This window comes from Hyperolius riggenbachi, chromosome 3 (assembly GCF_040937935.1).
Source record: "Hyperolius riggenbachi isolate aHypRig1 chromosome 3, aHypRig1.pri, whole genome shotgun sequence".
NCBI lineage: Eukaryota > Metazoa > Chordata > Amphibia > Anura > Hyperoliidae > Hyperolius > Hyperolius riggenbachi.
Window position 1 is genome coordinate 353363008 of NC_090648.1, and position 21372 is coordinate 353384379.

A 21372-nucleotide genomic window follows, 5' to 3' on the forward strand; every position below is an offset into this window, starting at 1 on the left:
TCTAATTAGCCAACATACTAATTTGGTGGTGTTGTTATCCTTGATTAAATATATAAAGCCCAAGGACCCATCAGAAGTACCCCCTGGGGAATGTGTAGCGCATGTTAAGAACCTAGGCCTTAAACTGTATCCAATACTCTAGATGTGGCCTCAGAAGAGATTTAGCAGTATTCTAGCATTTTATTTTTCATGAGGCTCTCCTCAGAGCTACAGCAAGCCACGCTCACCATTAGGCAAATCAAATGCACTTCGTTCACATTCTGACTGGACCAATTCCAGGCTGCATTAAGATGGCATGAAAGCTGGAATGGATTTGTATCTCATTGACTATCCCTGACAGGCTATCCACTGCAGTTCACACACAGTTATGCTTTTCTAAAGGAAAACAGCTTGTGGTTATCGCAACCCTCTGCACTAATGGATGCCTCCATGGAGCTCATCAAGTTGTTTGATATATTCACTCGGCAGACTCTGCAGAACTAATGACAAAATAGTTCCACACAGTATGCTCATGTCACGCTTGCAAGACTGGATAATTACAGCAGCGCCATAGATTATCACATTACACACACATAAAGGGAAGACTAGAGAGAGAAGCAAATGCTGAATATGGACCCATGACTTACATAAAACAGTGCAGCAACCCAGACTAATTGCTGTGCATTGCTTACTGCAAATACAACCAAGCCTGAAAAGAAGAAGAAAAGGTAAAACCTCCTGCTGGGTTTTGGGGCTTTTACCTCAGAGACCCAAATCATATAAACAGAACAGAACCCAGGACTGCTGCACGGTCTCATCCTCCATCTCTCCCAGCCTTTCCGGGAGCCATATTCTCTCAGGGTTTGAAGAAAGCTGCAATCTTAAAGCACACCTAAACTGAGGGGAAAGCGGAAGCTGATATTTATTTCCTTTCCCTAAACAATGCAGATTGCATGGCAGTCCTGCTGATCCTCTGCCTCCAATTCTTTTAACCATAAACCCTGACCAAGTGTGCAGATCAGGTGTTTCTGATTAAAGTCTGACTGGATTAGCCACATGCTCGTTTCAGGTGTGTGATTCAGACACTACTGCATACAAAGAAATTAGCAGCACTGCCAGGCAACAGGTATTGCTTAAAAGGAAAAATATGTCAGCCTCCATATCCAATTCAGTTTAGGTGTACGTTAAAGGAAACCAGAGATTGTTTCCTAGCTGGACCTCCCTCGCCGTCCTCGAGTTCCCCGTTCTGCCATTATGAGGCCTCACTCACACTTGGTGCGCTTCTCTGCTTTTTATCAGCACATCAATGTTACAGAGTGATACTCGTTGCTGAAAAGCAGACAGAAGCACACTAGTGTGAATTAGGCCTAACTCTCGGTAAGCCAGGCAGACGTGGCCTTCTGCGCATGCGCGGCTCGGCCGCACACCCCTCATCACGCTGCCGTCCCCTGGAGCATTCTGCTCCTGTGCAGTAGTATTACGCAGGCGCAGAACACTCCAGAGGATGGGGGTGCCGCAGCAGCGCGCACGTGGCCGAGCATGCACAGGAGACAGCGACTGGCGGCAACTGACCAGATTACCGGGAGTCGTAGCACCAGAACGAGGTTCCCGAGGGCAACGGCGAGGGAAGCCCTGGTGCTCATGGGGCTGGAGGAAGCTCCATTTTAAAAACGTACAGAAACTTTAAAAAAGCTGTAAATATCCTGATGCAGCCCATCAGTGTGACCATCAGACAGTGGTGCCTATGCACTAGGCTCATGTTCTTGTGCATCTCCCGGAGACACATTGCTGTAAGGTGATCAGCAACATAGCTGTGTGCTCAGTCTGTAGTTCTGCTAGCCATCCCCCGACAATGAAAGGAGTAGAATCACAGTAACAATATCACTAATAAGCAAACATTTCTTTTAACTGCTAATTAGGCATGCATGCAATAAAGATGCCTGAGGGGAAAAAAAAATAAATTAAAAAAAGGTGCAGGGGATTGCCGCTAGTAGAATATCGCTAAAAATTAGCGATATTCTACTGCCGGATTTGGATAGTAAAATATCTAAGTTTTACCAATATTTTACTACCACTATACCTAACCCTACTCTCACACAGAATACTCCCTGTACTCATTCCTAACCTTACATGCTGCAAAGAAGTTACAACTGGGCACCCAGAGACTCCAGATTACCGGAAAACAGAGCAATTGTCCGTACCTGATTCTACTGGGCGCCGGGGGTATGGTGAAATGCTAATTGCGCAAACCCACTGGCGCCCCGCGATTCTATCGGGTGCCAGTGGGAGCAGAAATTTACTCTGCTACACGTTCTCTTGCTTTGCAGGCAGGGCTAACATACGGTAGCACCACACAGGAGCATCACATCGTGGGCACTGTGAGTGTGGAGAACAATGTCCTCAGCCAGAGTTTAGTTGAGTCGATACAGTAGGGAGGTCACTGGCCAAGACACCAAAGAAGGTTGTGGGCTGCTGTACAGTTGCAACCATCTAGCGTGTGTATAAGGCTTTAGAGTAATGTGGAGCTAAACAGTTTCCCACATAATCAGTCCTTTTATATGCTGCCAACACACACGTCAAGCAGAGAAACTAGTTGCTACAATCATTTAATTGACCGGAATGAAATCTGAATGTTTTAAAGATGATCTATATCTCAATCAAATACTGCTTACATTTTTTGATAAAAAAGAGAAATTGATCAGAAAGGTGACCATCAGCAATATTGAAAACAAACCAAATTGCTATGCAGAATGCTGTACATTTCTTTTTAACTGCAAAATGCCAAAACACACATGAAGAAGCGAACTTATTAACATGGGTTGACAGTTGTTATTCACTTCCGCATTGAGGCAAAACACAAAAAATGCTTGTAGTGGAAATGGGCCACTTGGATACGTTCAGACTTGTCAGCAGTAAAAGCACACCGGTTTTTACACAGATGTCTGCACATCCTGTCCAACCATATGCATAAAAAAAAATAAAAAAAAAAGTACCTTTCTAGCAATAGACAATACATTATAATGGAAACCTGTGCAAGGTGTCCGGGAACAAAACACAAGTATCCCCATTTTAGTTGTTTATACGCAAATACGAAAATGCATTGGGTGCGAATGAGCCTTTCAAGGATAATGTGTTTAAAGGACAAGTGACGTGAGAGGAATATGGAGGCTGCCATATTTATTTCCTTTTAAATAATCCCAGTTGCCTGGCAGCCCTGCTGATCTATTTGGCTGCTGTAGTGTCTGAATCACACACCTGATACAAAAATGCAGCTAATCTTGTCAGATCTGACAATGTCAGAAACACCTGATCTGCTGCATGCTTGTTCAGGGTATATGGCTAAAAGTATTAGAGGCAGTGGATCAGCATGGCTGCCAGGCAACTGGTATTGCTTAAAAGGAATAAATATTGCAGCCTCTATATATCCTGCTAACTTTAGTTGTCCTTTAACCTCCTGGGGACCGCCCATAGTAAATCCTACATCGCACTTGTAGCTGCCTAAGCCTGATGTGGCATAGGATTTACGCCACCTGCTTTTTCCACGAAAAGATTAGCAGACATCTCCCCTCACTGATCAGGAGTCATAGCGACTGGCTCTTGATAACTACGATCACGGCCAATCGTTGTATTTACTATAAGCAGCGGCAGTAGCAGGAGAAGAAGAGGACCGGGACTTACCTTCCTGGCGTTCCCCCGGCAATCATCGCTCCCCTCCGCTCTGCCTGTAAGCCCTGCTCACTCTGCCTCTAAAGTCAGGTGATGACGTCATTTAGCAGGGACCCAGAACCTAGCGGCAGTACAAGCAGAGATGCCGGGCAGAGCAGAGGGAGGGGGGGTTAGGGTAGAGCTGCTCATTGCTGGAGTTGGGGAGGTGCGTAATGGCTGCTGGCTATACTGGGGACACCCATGCCTAGCTATTTATACTGGGGATACCTAGGCCTGGAAATCTTAACGCCCCCCTCTCCCCATGCAAAAATGGGCTGGTCTTTAAGGGGAGTGGAGGTGCTAGTCCTGAGGAGGTTAAGCACTGCTTAAAAAAATGCAGTGTGAAATAATTTTACAGTAAACAATGAAAAAAAATTCTAATCGTTCTGAGGCATAACACCTCCTCACATTTCATGGTCATTGGCTCTAAATAAAACCTGTATTGCAAGGGGTCATACAGTTTGTGCTATTTTTTGATCTTTCCACAGCTTTTGTTTAATGGTCGGCTTACGATGCAATTGATTCCCATTTCCTATTCCCAGCCCATGATAACAGAGAAGCTAAATGAAGCACAACAAAAATGTGTGCACGCTAAACGTGTGTTATGGCAGCTGTGTTAACTGCAGCTACCAATAGTGGGCACAAAGCATTGACCATTTTTTTGTTATGGTGGGGGTGGGGGGGGGTGGGGGGGGAGTTTAAAGAGTAACTATCGAAGTAACTGTCCTTCTGTAAACCCCACATATCTATAGAGCTTTTAGCCAGCAGCAATGGAAAGCTTTTTAGAGGGCTACGATCCCAGCTTGTGTGAAAAAAATGCCATGTTTATTAGCCTGAGTATCAGCTTTTTGTAGCAAAGTCAGCGTCGGGGCTAGAGCTGTACCATATAGATAGGTTTCACTTCTCTGTCATCTGTCACTATTCACAGGAATCATTTATTGTTTGTTTCCTCCCTGCTCACGCACACACACTGTTAAGGTTAAGGTTGTTAATTGCATTATTTTCTCCCGTTGGAGATCACAAACAGCAATTGTGCCATATACCCGATGAATTGGCAGAAAATTGCAGTAGAATTGCTAGAAAATTACAGCAAAACTGCTGCAGTGGAAAGTGGAGCAACACAATTGAATCATAGCATGATTGCGTTTCTCAGTGGAAACAGCCTCTGGGATCCTTTCACACTGCATTAGTTGCATTGTAGAATAATTCTGCACGTCAACTCACTACCCATACAAATCTATGGGCCTCTTAACATTTCTGCCTTGTAACAGATTACATTATTCTAACTGCTGCATGCCGGCTTTAAATTAACATCTATGTCAAGTCTCCATTGCAGTTCACACTCATAAGGCGTGCTTTATGCAACACGCAAAGTGTGAATTTAGCCTTAGACAACATCGATGAGATGCTATTTTCAAGATGAATTTGTTTCAAACTGCACCAAGTGTGGAAATACGCCAGTCCTAAATCAACATTAGTCTAGCTCATTTCCATGTTGCATGCGATTTCTACAGAACTGCAATGAACTTGGACAATTAACATGCCACTGATCATCTCTATGCAACCAAAAAAGCAACAGCAGATTTGTATACAGCCCACAGACCATTTGTGGTTAAAATATGCAAACATCTGGAAACCATACTGGATGTTGGCTTGCCCCTCTAGAGTACATACACTACATACTTTACATATACTTTGCCTGATTAGGGACCTTTGAGATCTCAGACTACAAGATAAATATACAGTATTTGTCTACTGAATGTGACCTTTTCAGTGATAAATCAGTCCATATCGCTTCTCAGCTGGCAGTCGTCCTAATCAAACAACTGGAACAGTTGAAATAAATATATTTTTTATCTCGCACACTCAATCATTTTTGCTAGGAGTGAATAGGAGAAAGCTACATAATAGCTGTGACTGTACAAGTCCCCGCCGCAGCTGACAGATTACTAAACTAGAGCTGGCACACTTGGCAATACTTGCTGCATAACTGGCAACTTGCGATAAAGGTAGCGAAGGTGTGAATAATAACGTAATAGTTTTACTGCATTTGGAATACAGTTCATTATCAGCTGCAGCAGGCTACTGTTCTCTCCTTACACAATCACCGCTAGAAACAGTTGTGTGAGGAGACAGAGACAGACTGTTCTCCACACACAAAATAAAACATAACATTTCACAGTTCAATTATCATAGAGTACAAAACATTACCTTTTGACGTGAACCACAGGATTCTGCAGTTAAAATTTGTAACTGAAAAAGTTGGTTCCGTAGCAACCAATTTAATTAGTTGATGTCAGGCTCTAAAGGTGCCTATTAATGGTACAATTTTTCACCAAATACGATCCTTCGATGCGATTTGAAGGATCGTAAGTAATCTAAAGGCAATTATTGATCGTTCACATTTACTGAACGATTCTTCAAATTCGATAATAAATTCCAACTTTCAGATCGATGTGATCCTATTTAGCAAATGACCAAAGAAACGTTCATTATAGACTGCCTTCATAAATGACGAGTTTTCTATACAATGTGATCGTAAAAATCGCATTGAAAGATCGCATTTGGTGAAAAAAATTGTACAGTTAATGGGCACCTTAAAGAGAAACCGTGACCAAGAATTGAACTTCATCCCAATCAGTAGGCGATACCCCCTTTTACATGAGAAATCTATTCCTTTTCACAAATTGATCATCAGGGGGCTCTGTATGGCTGATATTGTGGTGAAACCCCTCCTACAGGAAACTATGAGGACCATGGTCTTGGCAGTTTCCTGTCTGTGAACCTTATTGCATTGTAGGAAAGAACAGCTGTTTTACTGTTTACATCTGTTTCCAACTGCCAAAAAAGCAAGCAGCATCTCCTGTCACTGACACCTGCCAGCAGTAAAAAATGTCACCATGTGATAAATGTCAGAATGTAAATCAGGGAGAAGAAAGAGTAGTGTAACAAAAGTCTGCACTGCTGGAAGTGGATGGTCATTGGGCTTCTGAATAGGCAGCTGCAGCTAAAGGACCTGTATACACAAAACACTGTGCAGAGCTCTAGAATGCTCAGTTACAGCTGTTACAGCTGCAGGCCTCCCCTCCCCATCTTTCATTCATGAAGAGGGAAAACAAAATGTCTTCCCACCCACCTGCTAGACACGTGTACTGAATAAGGCTGTTGGACATTGAGCACCACTACCGGTGGCAGAAGTGGAGATGCTGTGCCTTGCTCAGTACAGATGAATTATTTGGCATCAGCTGATCAAAAAAAAAAAAACCTGTATACTGTATACCTATACATACTGTACATATTGAGCGTAAAGTGGGTTTGTCAGCCACAAAATCAAATTCCATTTACCCACTGCTCTGTGTTAATTATGCAGCCTGCAACTTGAGGCTGCATTGCAATCTAATCATAAATGTATCTCAGTCAGCCTGGATCTATTTGGTACATTGCTAAAAGAGGTAAATCTGTCATCTCCCCTCCCACATTTCGGCTCCTCACTGATTGGCTGAGGGCAGTTTAGTGTGAAGCTGATGAAATATGATCTGCGCTATGCTCACATGTGTTTACAAAGAGAGCAAAATATGACAGTGCAGTTTCTAGGAGAGGAAAAAAATGAATAAGGGAGGAAACGACATCAGGATTGGCTTCAGTTAGAAGAAGCAAAAATGGAAAATGCCTGAAACAGGTTTATCTTTATTTACTACCATATATAAAATTCACTAAAATCAAAACATGCACAGTACAATACATAAGGTATGTTATGTAAGCAGAACAAGTATTTCTGTACTTATACAGTATATGGGTTTTTTCTTCCTGGGATAGTATGGTTGTCCCTGCTGCTTTAAAGCAAACCAAGCAAGAAAATTCACTTCAGGCATGATACTTACCCGAGTAGATTAGAAAGGCTGGATGGTACGACACCTTTCCATTCCACCACCCGGCCCATCGTTCAAGCGCTGTCCAACATATAAACAGGGTAGTCAGAAGAGATCAGGGTTTCATGATCTGATCACTAACTGGCAACGATGAACCTTAAGTCATTTTTTCCTTTAAATTATTTTTATGATTCAGTCCCATACTGTCTGTCATTTGAAAACCACACCATTTATTTTGATGAGTGGTTCAGGGACCACTGGTGGGACACAGGATAATTTTGCATTTTATACGCTCAATATTTTTCCTGTTCGTGACACAACATGTTGTATGGAAGCTCCCAGATTATCGGATGTAAAATAAATCATTTCTAGAGTATCTAATCAGATATCTACTACTACTTGAAATGATATTGTAGGAGTCCCAAACCCTGATCTCAAATGGTTTCCCACAAAAATCTATTTCTGAACAGAAGGCATTTTGTAGCAGAATGCCATTTAAACCCTGATTTCCCTCAAAATGGTTTTGTTCTTAGTAAAGGTGAATATGGGACTATGTAATCACTTCAAAACAACTTTAATATTTGATGCAGCGTTTCCAGAGATTCCCTTTGGAAAAGCCAGTCATGTGGGGCAATAATCTCTCCAGCAAGGATGCAGCTGGCAGCATGGTGGGAGTTCCTAGCTAGAGGGCAGCTCACAGTCCACCTCCCTCCCCAGCTGCTGAGAAATGGCCAGCACTGCAGCAAATCCACAAATAGCTACTCCCTTACCAGAACAGGAAGAGGGTGGGCTTGGTCATTTGTTCTGTGCTGACAGGGAGACACTTGCATGTGCTCCCTCCCTGTCTCGCGTTGATGCAAAAGTATATCGGCCAGCTTTACCGCCAGTAAAATTACATTGTTATCGCAACAGGAAAGGGACTATGGCCTTTGACATGGGAGGCTGAACTGGGCACTTGAAGGCAGTTTTGCCTCCTAGGCTGGCCACAAGGTGCCATTCTGGGGTTACAAATGCTGCCATTAAATGCACCGAATGGCAGAATTTGTAACACCACACATGCCAGTGTGACAAGTGGTGGTGTTACCCAGCGGCAGAGAGCTACGACATGTTGCGCTTGGGCATGACCATGTTCAGATGCTATTCCATGGGGGTGGCTCTTCACTAAGCGCCTGGCACACAGGAGCAGCTGACAGGAGGTGAATTCATCACCCCCCTGTGGAAGAGGCCTAAAGGAGGCAGCCAGACAAGTTTAATATAGTCAATGTAAAAAATACAGACATACAATGCACACAATTTTGGGCATTGCTAATTTTAGCACATTTACTATCATAAATCGAATGCAGTGTTCTCCCCAGAATTTTTTTGACAGCCGGGTGGCATGAAAATGTAGCCGGGTGAGGCACAATTGGGGAATGCAGGTCCGGCGCAACTCTGCTTACAGCATAGGAGGAGGATGAGGTGGTGAGCCAATGACAGCTGGGTGCTTACCAAAGTTAGCCAGATGGAGCACCTGGCTATTAAAAGAGCCAGGGGAGAACACTGGAATGTATAAATATAACTAGAATTCTCCTCTCACATGGTTTGTCTCAGTAATACACAAGTCTCCACAAATCAGGAAACCACACTTGCTGCATCCCTTCACACCCTGATCACTTTGCTGGGTTTACAGCAATGACAGTTATTGCACAGGGAGGTGGGATCTCAACACATCTGTATAGATTCTGTGTAACCACTCCCCCCTCACCATCAACTGAATACAAAGCAAGGAGGATTTTGCAATCACACGTGCAGATTTCTACAGAAGTAACTTGAACACTAGCGTGATCACAGATGTGCGTGTAACAGAGTTTGTTTAAATGCGTAACCTGATGCTATGATAAGGATTGCTTTTTCTTTCTTAGAAGATACACTTTAAAGAGTACGCGAGCCAAATCTCGGGTACAAATTTAGATAATTTCCCTTGAGAGGGAAGCCTCAGGATCTTATTGAGGCTTCCTCCCTCCCTGCTTTGATTTCCCCGGCCCTGAGCACTGCGCAGCTCCTCTTCCTATATAGCCTGGCCGTGCACTAGCCGCGTGACCCCGCCTGCGCAATAAGCTACTGCGAATGAGCCGGCAGGCTATTGCACAGCTACGCTATAGGAAGAGGAGCTGCACCTCCACTTCGGAGCCGTGCTCAGCAATGAGGGACAGCGGAATAGCGAGGGAAGCCGCAACAGGTCCAATTTTGATCCCAAGCTTCGGCTTGCGATCACTTTAAATCCTTTAACCGAACAAGAGCATTTAAAAAAAAACAAATATGATTTGTAAATGCATTAGCCAAAAAACATGAAAATTTGAAAGCTTCGTACCTATTGCCTGGAGCTGGGCTTTAAAGAGGGTATAAAAAGCTGTCAAAAAGGCATTAAAAAAAAATGTATACAGTAATTGGAGTCTAAAAGGTTAATATTCTTACACCCTTCCTGTTGCTGGCTGAAACTAAGGTTAAGCCACACCCCATAAAGAAAGGAGTGGCGTGGCACTGCCTTGTCGGAAATATGTAGGCTCCTTATTAGCAGTCTTTCTGCTATTGCTGTGTTTGAAATAGGAAAGTAGTAACTGGTTTCTACTGAAAGGGGCAGGAAGAGAGGACACCTGCTGTGGCTGGGGTGGGAATATACTGAGTATTGATGTTGGGTGCTGGGGGTGGGGGGGGGGGGGGGGGGGGACTATAGGTTATTGATGAGGGATAGACCTTTGCTTGGGAGAGTGTCAAAGGTTTGTGGGAGGGGCAGAGCTTCACTGGGTGAGGAGTGGGGCTTTGCTCAATGAGGCGCAGAGCCTATGAAAAACAGGGAAGGGGCATCTGTGACTCACAACAGGGCCAATACTACATCTTGCATTCACATGAACTGGTAACAGGTCACAATTTATATCATGTCTATGCCTCTATGAGATTGATGCACAAAATCGCGGTAATACTGCCATGCACAGATAGCGCATGGCAGTATTACCCTAATTTCCAGCAGAAAGTACCGTGGGTTATGCCATTAGCGCGACCCACATTATTTAAGTGACTTGCTACGGTAATGTGCGTTACTAGCAGTCTGATCCCTGGGTACTATTGGCATCGCGTTTTTTCACTGATGATCCACTTTAGCCAATATAGCCAGAAAGCGTATTCAAGTTAAACCAGATAGCAGTGCATTGCTACTTACAAATCAAGTGCATTATTGCAACATCCTGAAGAAAGGAGGAAGTATGGTATGTAAAAAAGTTATGATGCTAGTTAGCAAATACGAGATCTGAACTGCTTAGTGCTGTAACCACTAAATTCATAGTCTATAGCGATGCTTACAGCAGGTTGCGGTTTGGCATTTAGTAAAATTATATGAAGAGGTTCTCTGGGCAGTATTTAGACACTTGTTTTGTGCCTGTGTTTTTACTTTTCAATCATTGTGAATTAAAGTAAACAAATGCATCTATCCTCAAAATGATTTTCAGACTTCTGTTTATTGGCAATTATTCCAGTGTCCCAGAAGCTAAAATGACTTTTTTTTTTTATCTATGCCCTGCACTCAGAAGCCATTCTCTGCTAGGAAAGTTTTTTTTATGGCTGTAAGTCTATCAGTGAGGGATATACTTTTGTCAGACTTGAGAGAAACTGTCACTTGCACTTTTAGTCAGAAATAGGAAAGGAAAGGGAAAAAAAAAAAAAGAAGAAAAGAAACACTGCTGTGTTATTTGTGTGCTCAGCTATATATATATATTTTTGCAAAAGCCCCCTTGACTGTTTCCACATTTTGCCATATTACTGCCACAAACGTGAATCAACCTTATTGGAATTCCACATAAAAGACCAATACAAAGTGCTGTACATGTGAGAAGTGGAACGAAAATCACACGATTCCAAACATTTTTTTTTTTTTTACAAATAAATAACTGCAAAGTGGGGTGTGAGTAATTACCCAGCCCCTTTGGTCTGAGTGCAGTCAGTTGCCCATAGACATTGCCTGATGAGTGCTAGTGACAAAATACAGTGCACCTGTGTGTAATCTAATGTCAGTACAAATACAGCTGTTCTGTGACAGCCTCAGAGGTTGTCTAAGAGAATATTGGGAGCAACACCATGAAGTCCAAAGAACACACCAGACAGGTCAGGAATAAAGTTATTGAGAAATTTAAAGCAGGCTTAGGCTACAAAAAGATTTCCAAAGCCTTGAACATCCCACGGAGTACTGTTCAAGCAATCATTCAGAAATGGAAGGCAAGAGGCCCATGGTGACTCTGGACGAGCTGCAGAGATCTACAGCTCTACAGCTCAGGTGGGGGAATCTGTCCATAGGACAACTACTAGTTGTGCACTGCACAAAGTTGGCCTTTATGGAAGAGTGGCAAGAAGAAAGCCATTGTTAACAGAAAAGCATAAGAAGTCCCGTTTGCAGTTTGCCACAAGCCATGTGGGGGACACAGCAAACATGTGCATGAAGGTGCTCTGGTCAGATGGAACTTTTTGGCCAAAATGCAAAACGACATGTGTGGCGGAAAACTATCACTGCACATCACTCTGAACACACCATCCCCACTGTCAAATATGGTGGTGGCAGCATCATGCTCGGGGTGTGCTTCTCTTCAGCAGGGACAGTGAAGCTGGTCAGAGTTGATGGGAAGATGGATGGAGCCAAATACAGGGCAATCTTGGAAGAAAACCTCTTGGAGTCTGCAAAAGACTTGAGACTGGGGCAGAGGTTCACCTTCCAGCAGGACAACGACCCTAAACATAAAGCCAGGGCAACAATTGAATGGTTTATAACAAAACATATCCATGTGTTAGAATGGCCCAGTCAAAGTCCAGATCTAAATCTAATCGAGAATCTGCGGCAATATTTGAAAACTTCTGTTCACAAACGCTGTCCATCTAATCTGACTGAGCTGGAGCTGTTTTGCAAAGAAGAATGGGCAAGGATTTCAGTCTCTAGATGTGCAAAGCTGGTAGAGACATACCCTAAAAGACTTGCAGCTGTAATTGCAGCAAAAGTGGTTCTACAAAGTATTGACTCAGGGGGCTGAATAATTACGCACACAAGAGATTTTAAGGTCTGTACACATGTTCAACCAAACTGCCTGATTGTCGTCTGATTCTGGTATGTTGGATGACAATCCGGCGTGTATGTATGGGTGGCAAGAAACTAGACAACCAACTGATAACAAGCTTTTTGCCCGATCAAACCGATGGAAATCACTCGACTGTTGGGCTGATATCGTGCAGTTGGCCATGTGTAATCAAGTCATTTGAACGTCTTGTACTTGTTTTCAATGCAGCCATATCGTGCAGTCAGTCATTGCGCTTGCTTGCACAGTACATAAATGAGTGAGTCATTCAGTTGTTTGGTGCATGGAAAATACAAGTCGTGTAAGAGCTTGGTCGTGTGGACAGTCCGGTCATAGAGTTGGTCGTGCACTTTGTTGGACGCCTTAAGCCTCGTACACACATAAAAGTTAGGGTTGGTGCTATCTCTATGACAATACAATGGGGTTGATTCACTAAGCTTAATGACAACAGCGCAGCCTACTGGGCCAATCAAAGCGCAAGAAATATCGTTCTTTGAAGCTACTGGACTTGCCGGGCTTCGGGCAGGCTCAGTGGAACACTCGTTAAGTTTAACAAAGCGCTTGTTAAACTACCAGAGAGCGTAATTTAGCAGTGCACGCTGTGACTGCATAGCGTGCGCTGAGAATTATTACCAAGCACTGTTGTCATTAAGCTGTGCTGGAGTGGCAGCGCAGCTTAGTGTATCAACCCCAATGAGTGGTTGCTCCAAGGCAGGAAAGCCCATACGGCCTAACAGGGACGGGATGGAAGGAAGCCCTCAGGAGCTGTATTCAGCTCAAGGCATTCCCACTGCATTACATCAGGCCAGGTGTGTCAGGAAGAGGTTTGTTTAACATACTGCTGTGGACAGGTTGCTACCAATTCACCTCCGATTACCATCCATTGGATATTAAGGTGGCTAAACTCAGGATGCCACCATGATCAAATAATCAATATTCCCATCTGGAATTTCAAATGGACAGTAGAAGTAAAGGCACGTACACATGCCCAATTTCTGCAAACTCTGACGACAGTTTGCAGGTGTGTACAAGTCTGTCGTCAGGCTGATAAGGCTGGTTTTGACTGATCCGCTCGGCAGATAAGTCAAAATCAGCCTGATGACAGACTGTACACACCTGCAAACTGTCGTCAGAACGGCCACCCTGCGGGCAAGTCTGACAACCCGTAGTTTGCAGAAATCTGGCGTGTGTACACGCCTTAAAATGTGTGCGGTAATATTAAAAATGATTTATTAATAGTTCAGTGTTCTCCCCAGGCTCTTTTAGCCGGGTGCTCCACCCGGCTAGTTTTGGTGAGCACCCGGCTGTCATCGGTTCACCTCCTCCTCTGCTGTAAGCAGAGAAGCTCTGGGCCTGTATTCTCCCATGTCACCCACCCGGCTACCTTTTCATGCCACCCAGCTGGAAAAAATTTCTCGGAAGAATAATTTAACTCCATCAGTTAGCCATTAAAAGGTATTACTTTACAAGACTGTTTTTTTCTTCCTACATAATTGGACACTACTAACTGATGCTCTATACCAGGGGTGTCAAACTCAAATACAAAGTTGGCGAAATTGTACACTGGGACCTAGTCGCGGGCCAAACTCAATATCTACTGGCCACCTTCCTACTTTATACAGTTCCCAGGTGTCCCCCTCCCTCCCCTATACAGTTCCCTGATGTTTAGTGCTTTCCCCCTCCCTTCCCCATATGGCTTCCCAGGTGTTCTAGGGCTTCACCTCCAATATAGCTTCCCTGGTTGTCTAGAGTGGGCCAAACATAATGCAAACTGGGGAAACACTTGAGGGCCAAATTTCATGGCTCTGAAAGCCAGATTTGGCCCGCGGGCCAGAGTTTGACATGTATGCTTTATACTGACCAGAGAGGTTAGATCAGTCAGGACTAGGATGACCTGATAAGCTGGCACCATTAGTATTTGTCTGCCTTTTGCAATGAATAGAACTGCTTGTTTAGAAATTGGCACACATTTGTACCTATACAACCAACAATCTTTAGGATGTCTGTAGATTATCTCTAGAACGCCAATAGTTTAGTAAAAAACAAAAACAAAAACAAAGCAGCAAAATTGTAGCAAACAGATAAGCCTCTGCAATGCCACAAGTTCACAAGAAACGGTCTCTGTGATGTCACTAGATTACAGAGTACAGATAAGCTTGTGAATGTCTGCATGATGTTATTACCATTCGGTGAATATAAGTCTGACCATCTATGTGATGTCACTCATTTACAGCAAGAAATCCTCTATAATAAAAACCTGTGTCCCTGCGTGTGCCGTCTCTGTGTAGCTGGGTCCGTGCTTTTTGCTACTGCGTATGTGCGCAGCACGGACCCAGCCTCACAGAGACAGGAGGACAGGGATGGGGCCAGGGAGTCAGGTGGGCGTGTGAGCGGGCGACCGGGTGTGCGCGCGCACGTGTGCGGAGAACATGCAGTGGCGAGAAACACAGATCCTAGAGCCCGTTTTTAAACTGGCTTGGGTCTGCTAGTACAGTAGAATCTCGTTATAGTAAACTCCAAGGGGCCGGGAAAAGTGCTTTACTATATCAGAAGTTTACTATATCTGAAATTGTCCTATAAATGGCCCAGCATGCTCTAATACATTCTCTGCTGCAAAAGAGGAACGCTTTGCAGCAGAGAACAGTACAAGCACTTGCAGATTTGGTGGACTGCAAGGTTAAGTATAACTTAGGGCTGCATAGGCCAGGCTGGACATATTGCTGGTACAGTAGCCAGGGCTCCTTAAAAATTGCAGTCGTCACTAAATAGAGGCAGCCACCCACTTCCTGTGAGAGGCACTCAAACCTTCATGGGCAGGATTTGCAGCACCAGCCTGAAGAATGCAGCAGAGCATGGATTTCACGCTGACATATGACGCATTACTTTTTACTACATCCAATGTCAGAATCCCATAGGGGACAAAAAAAAACATGTTTACTAGCACAGAATTTTTATTTTATATTATTATATTCCCCTCCCACAACTCTGTTCCTCTCTGATTGGCCAATATTTATCATGCTGAGACAATACGCTTTCTATAGTGGAGGGAAGGCAATGAATACATTATCAGGCAGTGGAGAGTAAGGGAGGAAATGACATCAGGATTGACTTCAAAATAGCCACAGTTAAAATGGGAAATGCTAAGGAGGATTTTCTTTTTTTTTTTCTACAAGAAAAAATAAATACATAAAAACGTGGACAGTGCAATAAATGTTATGTAAGTAGAGAAAGTATTTATCTACTTATATATGGGTTTGTTTTTTTTTGTAAGATAGTATGGCTGACAGCTCCTCTTTAAAGTCCTTTCCCTATTGTGCCCTGTAATTACTGTGAATTGGATCCTGACCGAGTTGTGGAAGGCTCTACTGTCTCAGTGAGCGGGTGCAAGGATGGAGGCGCAAACGGATGAGGACAGCGTGAGTGCGCAGCGGTGAATCGTATACATCCTGTCAGTGCCACATAGCCACCAGCAGGATGTACAATCCAACTTTGTCGGTCCATAAGCGGTTAAAGGTACCTATACACATTTCTACCAGTTTGTATTGACAGGTGGTTCGTATGTCATGGACTAGGTCCACACTAGACACAGTTGCAGGACGGACACTGCAGTCCGGATCAGGGGGAAGTACCACCGTACTGCAAACTGATGAAAGTGCATCAGTTTTGCATCAGTTTCCGTTCAGTTTTTCCCTGACAGAAAACATCTCTATCATTAGGAAGGAGTGGGAGGATTTTTTTTGGGCCAATCATAAAGCTCAGGCTATCCGTTTTCACATCAGTTTTTTGCCTGTGGAGCTGGAGATGCGTTTTCTCATTGCTTTTCACTACCCTTGCGTGTATCCATGGTCCTGATCCATTGCTTGAAAATGCAGCAGATCCGGACCTTCCGTTCAGGTTTTGAAAACGGGTCCCCGCAAACGCAGATGGATCCGTTTTTTACTTGGGTGAGGCTGGCTGCTATTTTGAACATTAGTATCCGGGACTCCGTTTTTCATCTGGTTTGAAAAACGCAGCCACGGATACGTTTCCGGACCTAGTGTGGACCAGGCCTTACTGTATATTCAACCCAGGATGCATAGGAGCTGGGCAAGATTGTTCTCTCCCCTCATATGATCTCAGACAAGAGCACAGTCTCAGAGGCACGGAGCACCGGCCTGCATAGCTGTACATGGGGTGAGTTGATTGATTATATTACAAACACACTGACGCTATGAGATTAAATAAACATAATTACTGAGATAAGAAAGCAGCACTGATGCATTGTTGACATTACAGCTGAACCTTGAATGGAGTGAATATAGAGAAAACACCTAGCTAAACAAAGGCATGGGAACCCTTGGAGAAAACTTTGGTTGGTGTTTGTTAAGCTCATGGTATAAGAAAAATCACGAGTCGTACAAAGGTTGCACACAAAGGAATGTATTGTAAAGCAGTTTAACGCAAGAGCTTTTATTTCCTACAACTTTTTAATGCATTCATATATTCCCTGACAGCTAGGGCAGAGCCTATGAACCATCTACGTCAGCCCATAAATGTTGACTTCAAGTGACATTATTCAAGCTGTATAATCTATGTGGTATAAGTTTCTATCTTGTAAAGGTTTTTTTTCCCCCCTTTTCTTTACAGACACTGTACCTGAATACTCGTAACTCATAGTTGGTTCAAACTTGTCAAAAGCCACTTTATTAGTAGCCCAAAACATGGTGTACAAATTAAATAGGAGCCAATCAAAGCTCATCTGTTAATGCCTCTAAACACTCGCACCTTTCGCTGGTGGCACACAGATGACCAATGTAACCGAGAAATGCCAGTGATGCAAAAAACTTCAAATCAAGGCCTCACAGAAAGCACTCCGCTAGTCACTATGCTTTGTTAGCTGATGGAGTGGTTATATTGGCAAGCAAGATTCTGCTGTGGTTAATCGCGTACCAATGCAAAGTGTTGAATAAGTAACGCTGAGGGATAAAATTACAACTTGCTTGTGCTTAGTCACAGATGAGGGGGAATTAGACAGGCTAAACTCTTTAAATACATACAGGGTGCATTTCTATAAGTTTTTCTTCTGTCCTTGCAAGAGCACAGGTCCACTTTAAAAGAAAATACATGTCAGCCTCCTTATCCCACTCACTTCAGATTCCCTTTATTATAATTATTGAATGAATCATGTACATGCCTGGAAATAGGTGTTATAAATACAGCTGATACTCTCTTGCACTGAAACTAAAGCATTATTACAGTGAAACCCAACTTCTAGCTGATACAGCATTAGCTATGGATAAGCACAACATAACATTCCTGTTATCTAGATAAAAAAAAGAGCTATTGATTAGAACTTTCAGTTTTCCCCATCTATTAACATTGTGCTTTTTTTTTTTAGTATCTGTGATAAGCTCCTCTAAAAGGCTTCATGCCTAGTGTTGAGCTATGTGAAAGTGTGCGAGCTAACGATTAACGGTTGTCTTAAATTGCTATATTACAATAGGAGCCGATACTCTGACACCTCCTGGAAAGAGGTCATAAACCTAGCTTGCTACAGTCAGCTCTCATTATAGCAAGAAAATCATAAAAGACTTTATTTTACCGATACGTATTTACAGCTACGTTTGAGTGACACAAAGGTAACAGACATAAGTCTACAAAATTGAAAATGACAGAAGAAAAAACAAGAGCTCTGGTGTTAGACACATCTCATCCTATCCATGTCCAAGTGACCTGACTTGTACTCTGTAAAGCAGGGGTCCCCAACCTTTTCCGGCCCGGGGACCACTTTCTGACCAAATTTTTCTCCGGGGACCGGGGGGGGGGGGGGGGGGGTGTCCTAGTGAATAGTGTTGTGCGCAGCTGGTTACGGGGGGGAGGGCTGGGGTGTGGCGGCATAGCTAGCATAGTTGCCCCAGTATAGGGAGTTTACTTACCCCAGTATAGCTAGTATAGTACCCCAGTATAGCTAGCATAGCCTTAGTATGGGTAGGTAGTGCCCCAGTATAGCTAGTATAGTGCCCCAGTATAGCTAGTATAGTGCCCCAGTATAGCTAGTATAGTGGCAGGAGGACAGTCCCGCGGGCCAACTGCAAACGTCCCGCGGACCGGCAGTGGGCCACGGACCCCAGGTTGGGGACCCCTGTGTAAAGTACTGCGGAAAATGTCAGCGCTACACAAATACACATTTTATAATGAGGATAATGGTTTCTTACTGTGCAGAGGACGCTGAGGCTTTATTTTATTTTTTTCTAAAATTCTTAAGACTCTAAATACACTTGTTGGGAACAAATGGCATGCACAGACCGGGCTTCATTTATCTAGAGTGGCCTGTTTTAGAATACCCATTTAAAAAGCGCCTAAGCTAAAAATGACGTAGCCTATCATGAAAGGCTCTACGCATGCGCGGTCCTGACTGACGCAACTGAGCAAGGTACCAGGGCTGTTCATGGCAGACCGCATGGGACTCACACGTGTTTATGGGGCTGGAGGGAGCAACAGGTAAGTATCGCTTCTTTAAATATTGAGATCTCTGGTACACTTTAAGTACAGGAGATCACACAGTTTGCATGGGAAAACAATTTTTGTGGGCTTGTATGGGCCTCCACTGGACTTTTTGGTGGCAGTTGAACATGCTACATACACTACTGGTGGTATATAACTGAGCACCGTTTGGGAGATATCACATTTTGGCATTATTAGAGGAATGCTTTCTTTCCCTTTGAGTCTAAAATGGCCAAAAATCTCACTCACAAATATTGCCAGCATCCAGTCTGGACAGTAAGCTTTTCAAAATGTGCTATAGAATTCCAATCATACCAGCAGTTTCCCAGTGTCGGTGTCATTTTCAGTGTGGTTATTATTATTGATTTATAAAGCGCCAACATATTCCGTGGCATTGTACAAAGAAAGAAAAACGTTGTACACAATAATACAGACAATGGTGTACACCAATATTCAAAATTGGTAACAAAATGCAGAATAAATACAAAATACAGAATTGGTAATTACAGTGACAAAAGTAACATGATGAATAAAATATTCCAAGACATAAAAGGGTGAGAGCCCTGCCCTTGCAAGCTTACAATCTAAGGAATATGGGGGAAACAAGAAGTGGGGTAGTATACAATAAACATACCTAGAGGCAGTGGGTTTTTAGGATATCTAGTAGTAGTGCAACTTGGTCTTAGGTCAAAGGGAGAATGGCCTAAGGTAGAGTGTATGCTTGTCGGAAAAAGTGAGTTTTGAGGAAGCGTTTAAAGATATCAGGTTGAAGAGTGACAGATGTGTTGAGGAAGGGCATTCCAGGGGAAGGGTGAAATGTGTGAAATCTTGTATACGTGAATGCAGGAAGGTAATTCTAGAGGAGGAAAATAGAAGGTCATGTGCAGATCTGAGATTGCGATTGGGTTGGTATCAGGAAACTAGTGAGGAGATGTACAGGGGAAGAGGTTGTAGAGAACTTTGTATGTTAGGGTTAAGAGTTCTAACTGGTTACCAATGTTTCACCACCCACTCCCAGTGAGTGAAGAGATGCTAAGCTGCTTTGCTTGATATAGCTCTAGTTTCAAAACGAGAGTTTTATTGAGCAACATGGTCAGTTTAACAGAGACTGTATTTAAATTCCCCCTTGGTGGGGGGGGGGGGACGATGACAATAAGGCACATTTATGAAGAAAACAAAAAGAAAGTCAACAAAATAATCATCAACATTGACAGCTGTTCCTAGTGCGAATAGCAGTCAGAGAACCAAAATACAAATAGAATAGACTTGTCTTAATAGGTAAGGACCAAAAGGTCGAAGACCAGGATTATCAGCATAACTAGGCGAAAGCTGCCAAGTTTTGGTAAATACATCCGTGGTGTCGTTTACGAGTGCAATTAATTGTTTAAAAATGAGAATATCAGTAATAATAGTTTTAGTCATGTCAAGTGAAAGCATGGCGGATAACCACTAGCTACAGTATATGGAGCTTGCCAGCCTTAGCTATGTGCTGGGCCAGACGGTGTGATGGGAATTTACATCCCAGCAGTTTATCACCCAATAAGAGAAGGATCAGGGGAGACCATTCTATATAAAAGTGGGCTAATACTGTGTATGAGAGGCAGCACACCGTCCAATGAGACAAGAAGGATGCGCCCTGGCTATTCGGTCACCAGTCAGATGTTCAATGTAGAAAAGTGCAGCCAGCACCATCCAGTAGTATCATGCTCTTCTATTGATAATGCATAGCAGTCACAGATAACACAGTCTGTGACTGCTATGCATTATCAATAAAAGAGCATGATACTACTGGATGGTGCCGGCTGCACTTTTCTAGAAGTGTGCTAATCAGAGCAGCAATCTCTGACCAAAATCGCAAAACCACCAAATGTGAGCACAGTGTCCTTCCCTTCTACATTTTCTGAATCATTCACTGGGTTTACGGTTATCTATTCGATGTAGCATGGTAGGGGCAATGTGCATCCTGTGAATGACCTTGAGGCTTGTCTCTATGTGGGAGAAATAGCTGCTTTCTCTGTTAATAGTGAGGCAGCATTTAGTCCAATGCGAGACAAGATGGACAGTGTTTGCTTGATATAGCTCTAAATGCATAAATAAATCAAATGAGCGATATCTCAAAAGCCAAGGCTCTCCATGGGTGCTTATTTTTTATAGTAACCCACCTAGTCCCATCTGCATAAAAAAAGCATCAATGGCCAAATTATTCAGTACAATGTCAATGGGTACAGTTTAAATGCCTTCACTGC

The 21372-nt window shown here is 43.4% G+C and overlaps 1 protein-coding gene across 1 annotated transcript in view; it reads right to left on the minus strand.

The window, feature by feature from the left end:
• Nucleotides 1-21372, minus strand: part of GRK6 (G protein-coupled receptor kinase 6) — a 106228-nt gene that overhangs the window by 65901 nt on the left and 18955 nt on the right. The window lies entirely within an intron of this gene.